Below are 5338 nucleotides of genomic sequence, written 5' to 3' on the forward strand. Positions count from 1 at the left end.
TAAAGGTGTATTCCACCCAAATGGTTTTAAAGGTTCTAATACCCAAATGTGTCTTCCCCGAATCATTTTAAAGGTGTATTCCACCCAAATGGTCTTAAAGGTTCTAATACCGAAATGTGTCTCCCCCGAATCATTTTAAAGGTGTATTCCACCCAAATGGTTTTAAAGGTTCTAATACCAAAATGTGTCTCCCCCGAATCATTTTAAAGGTGTATTCCACCCAAATGGTTTTAAAGGTTCTAATACCCAAATGTGTCTTCTCCGAATCATTTTAAAGGTGTATTCCACCCAAATGGTCTTAAAGGTTCTAATACCCAAATGTGTCTTCCCCGAATCATTTTAAAGGTGTATTCCACCCAAATGGTTTTAAAGGTTCTAATACACAAATGTGTCTTCCACAAATCATTTTAAAGGTGTATTCCACCCAAATGGTTTTAAAGGTTCGAATACCCAATTGTGTTATGGTGTCTTCCCCAAATCCTTTTAAAGCTTATAACCCCAAATAGTTTGAATGAATAAATGAATGAAATGGGACTATGAAGTCTTTATTTGTAACACATGTGAGATGGGCAGCACACACGCATTCCTTTGGGGGGGTTGCCATTGAAATGTCATCTGCGCTTGACCCATCCTGTCATCCTTCATCCTGTCGTGGGTCCGCACCAATACAATACCTTGCCAATCCAAGTGCTCCTGTTCATCTTCATCAGGGACGTGACAGCATTAGCGATCAGTTCTGCATGTTTTTCCATTCTTTCATTTTTATTTTTGTATGTGTATTCCCACAAATAGCTTTAAAGGTGTATTCATCCCAAATGTTTCTAAAACTTTATTCCACCCAAAGTTAAAATACTACTTCATGTTCAACTCCTAAAGGTATATATGCTTGAATTACATTCAAGTAATCTCATGACTTCCAGCTTGCTAGCCCATACAATTCCTTCAGGAAAATGTTTGCTGTTTTAAGGAATGCCAGGTAACAACTTAATAGTAAAAAACTTGTATTTAAGGAATGACAGGTGACAACTTAATAGTAAAAAACTTTAATTTAACATGAAACATCATAAACACCTCCCAAAAAATCCTCGGTCTCCCCCTGCCCACACTGGATGACATATTAAGAACATGCTGCCTCCGCAGAGCTAGCAGCATCCTGAAGGATGAAACGCACGAAATCGTTCTAAATGTGTATGTGTCCGGGACATCTACTACTGTTCGATACAACAGAGAATTACTTCTCCAGATCCGCGACGATGTTCGGGAAGTTTCCCACGTTAATCCCGAGCTCAGATGCAAGGACTTCGCTGCATGTCCCTCGGCAGGTGACGGGAGCCGTCAAAGACGCAGACACCGGGGCAGGCGAGGCGGGGTGCTTGTCAAACTCCGCGAGCGCCCTTTCAAGCCTCCACTGCCTTCCATCTACCTGGCGAACATGCAGTCCTGCCGCCGGGATTCGCTGTGTTTCGCTCAGACCGACTGAAGGAATGTACCGGCAAAACCAAAGGAGGAGGGATCTGTCTTCTTGTGAATGAAAAGTGGTGTACCGATACTACGGTCATGAACAAGACCTGCAATATTAATCTTGAATGCCTAGTCATTAAATGTCGCCCCTTTTATCTCCCTAAAGAATTCCCAGCCATCTTTCTTATTGCTGTTTATATACACCCTCAGTGTATTTTTAGCATTTGTCCTTTTTATACTGTGTGTTTTTACATATTTTTCCTGTACTGTTTACACAGTGTTTGCTCATGTACCCGTATTCCAATGTGGATTCGTCCATACTTTTTTTTACTTTGACTTGACCCCTCTCACCACCTCTTCTCCCTGTTGCCATCTGGGAGGCGATAGGCCTACAGGGCCTTCAATGCCAGCACCTCGAGGATGCAGAACAGCTTCTTCCCAAGAACCATCACTGAACTGAACAATCACCCCCCCCCCCCCCCCCCCCTATTGCGACCACATCTACATCTACCATGTAGCAGCTTTCTACTTCTACCTCCTGAGCCACTGTCGCCCACCATCTATCTATCTATCTATCTATCTATCTATCTATCTATCTATCTATCTATCTATCTATCTATCTATCTATATATTATCTTTTTGTATTTTCTAGCCGCTACTGGTGTTCCGATGAGTTCTTCTCCTTGGTATCGGTTCATGCCTTCATATTTATTCAATATATAAAGACATGCCTAAGGGAAGGAGGGACAGACATTAGTAATACAAAATAATATCATAACAATTCATAAATGATGGGCAAACAAACTATTATTATACAAACAAATTATTTGGGATGGGTATCAAATCTCTGCACATTCCAGTAACAAAATGCTGCTTGCTAAATCACAGCAAAAATGTGGCAACTGATTTTGGTTCCAAGGAGAGCACATAATAAATTCCACAATTCCATGTGTGCCTACAAGTAATTAGTAGGTGTTTTTGTTACCAAATAATAAGGTATATTAACCTATAGCTTTTTAATTATAATTGTTAACATTGATCAGAATTAATGCATATACCGGTAGACAAATTAGATGTATAACAGCTAATTTGTTAACCAGTGTATTTCCTATAATCCATATTTTGTATAAGATTATAAATATTCCATTTGGAACAAATAGCAAAACACAAATTCAATATCTGGAATTCAAACAATACACATACCTTGTTTAACTAGACACAAAAATATAATTTGAAATGTATTCTAACCTTAGTACATTAGTACATTGAACACGTAGTCTATCTCCATATTTTTCCTTATGCTTGGGAGAGCTTTAATGATAGTGTCTGCCAATTCTTCAGTCTAGATAGATTTAAAAAAAAGGGACAAGAGTCAGATGCAAAGCATTTATCATGATACAAGGTGTACTTAAAGGGCAACAACACCCAAATTAAGAATTAAATTATGTTATTTCCATGGCTTAGGGAAGTTCAATACATTTTTCTGCACATGAACTACTAAACTTGTGATGTCATCTGGTATAAAGTCTTAAGTTCCTCCATTAATCCCACAATGAATGGGAGACTTGATTTCATGGACCCACGGAATGTTTGTTGTTTTATACCCAAATTAGCTTTATTCTAAAGTAGTGTTGTCAGTTCTGAAAAAGGTTTTAATGTATAAAGCATAAAATAATTCAGCAGAGCATCCCCGCCTTCCCTTGTTCGAAAAGACGAGTATTTTTCTGGTCTTCATCCTCTTAGCAGTTGTTAGTATTGAGCTGTACTATATTGTACCCATTCTGCAATCTGTTAATACAGTTTTCAATCAATCAATCAATGTTATCGTCAATTAGTTTTTTATCCATAAAGGTATCCTTACAGCATCAGAACCAAAAATGGAGTATTCAGCTTTCTTCTTAAAAAGCAGTACGCGATGCCAACCCTGACTGCTGTAGGAACATTCTTTGAGAAATGAGGGTTCCATTTTTCAGGTCTCTATCAATTCCCTGCATGAGAACATAAAAGACTATTTCAAATAAACATACCTACATTTACAAATGTACAATAGCAGTCCAAAACAGTATTCTAATCATGGCAGACATGAAGAAATATTTAATTGGATCTACAATACCCTTATTTCGTCTGCAGTCAGTAGACTTACCACGCTGTTTTCTCTGACAGCATTTCTCAGTTTGTAAAAAAGTCAAGGATATGTTGAAAAATTATCACTGTTAGTAAGTAGACTCACACAGTCAACAGAAGAGGGTGAAACGATCCCAATCCATTGTGACATCTTTAGACAAGGCCCCCAATATGGTAAATAGTGTGGCCATCTGACTTTGTGCAGCCTTGCGTCTATCTTTTTCAATCTAGAAAGCATCTGTCTTATGCCAGGATCAGACTACACAATATTTTTGTCTTCGCCAGAAACCACATCGCTGTTCTTTGATTATGTCACACTACAAGGGGTAAAGACACCCATTTGTCGTTGTTCAAATTGTGTAAAGGTCTGGATGAATTAATGTAGTCTGATCCTGGCATCAAATGTTGTACAGCACATTTTCCAACTGAACAATGACAAATCAGAGGTAATTTTATTTGGCCATCCCTGCTCCACTAACGCTTATTTCAGAAGAGGGCAGAAACAAAGTATTTGAAGGTTGGGGAGTTATTGAAAAGCGTACTTTCAATAGCACTATAGTAGCATATATAGCATATATAGAGCTAATCGGTCAGACCTAAACTCACCTACGGTATGTACTGGACGAATTCCAGCACATTCTGTATGGTTGTCTTTTTTGCACGTGTGACACTGGATCATGTTTTTTGGCCTATATACACAATAAAAGAAAAAATTAATAATTAGTGATAACATAAATTGTCTTTATCATCCCATCGGAAAAATCTGGTGTATTTTTAAAATGTAAAAAATCGGGTGTATTTTATCTATACCAATACCACTATCTATACTGCTTATCGATACCAATACTTGTCAATACTCTTATTGATACTTCCTAATTTTGTGTCCAAAATAAAAGACATGTTGTGAAAACAATTATCAATAGCTTTTATTATTAGTTTGGGCAAACATTTTTACTTCAGCCAACTTGTATTTGTATTACAGGTACAACTGAAAGTGTCGCTGTGAAACTGATCTGTTTCTTACCCGTTTTGTAGTTGCCCATCTTCCTTTACGTCAGGTTCAACTTCCTAAAACAAACAAGACAAAGAATTTGTTAGGTGTATTATAGTGTAGGTAGGCTCCATAACCTTGCTTTCAAAAGAAATGATTGACAAAATAAAGAGCCTGACTAAATATGCAGAGCTGGCTGTGAGTTCCTTTTACTCTAAATTAAAGCAACCTTTCTGCCAATACCAGAAACCCAGAGTGATACGAACAGAACGCAGACCATGGGACTCTGTAAGTAAGCTCGGCTAATAGCCTTGCATCGACTACTAGACTACTGGCAAGTATTTCATACCGTATTTAAGAACCAAAAGAGAAGTCTGCTCACTCCACCGCTGTCTTGATAACGGAAACGAACAAGACCTGACCCCTTCTACAGATGTTTACCATGGCAACCACTCACTGCAAATATTGTGATTAATTTAAAATATATTTAAAACTAGAAAACTAGCGGGCGGTCAGGTGGCGTAGCGGAGATTGCGTTCGTCACCAACGCCGGAGACGCTGGATTCGCCTGTTCGAATCCAGCTCCCGGCGTTGTCACCAGCTTGGCTGGCCGTTCACACTAATACAATTGGCAGTATTAGAGGGTGGGAAAGCTGGCGGGGTGGGCCCGGGTCGTTGTAAACAGCGACTCCTACAGTTCGGTCGGGGCGCCTGCTCAGCGCGGATAGGATCTAATGGGGGTAGTGTGATCCTTCCACACGT

General features: G+C 39.0%; 1 long non-coding RNA gene across 1 annotated transcript; it reads right to left on the bottom strand.

The window, feature by feature from the left end:
• Nucleotides 1-2060: 2060 nt before the first annotated feature.
• On the bottom strand, nt 2061-4654 carry LOC311247488. The gene is made up of 4 exons (XR_014620845.1): nt 4610-4654; nt 4192-4274; nt 2710-2803; nt 2061-2192 (listed from the first exon to the last, which is right to left on the bottom strand). It is a non-coding gene; the product is annotated as an uncharacterized lncRNA (long non-coding RNA).
• Nucleotides 4655-5338: the final 684 nt, after the last annotated feature.

This window comes from Notolepis coatsorum, assembly GCF_963971535.1.
Source record: "Notolepis coatsorum genome assembly, contig: SCAFFOLD_224, whole genome shotgun sequence".
Classification (NCBI taxonomy): domain Eukaryota; kingdom Metazoa; phylum Chordata; class Actinopteri; order Aulopiformes; family Paralepididae; genus Notolepis; species Notolepis coatsorum.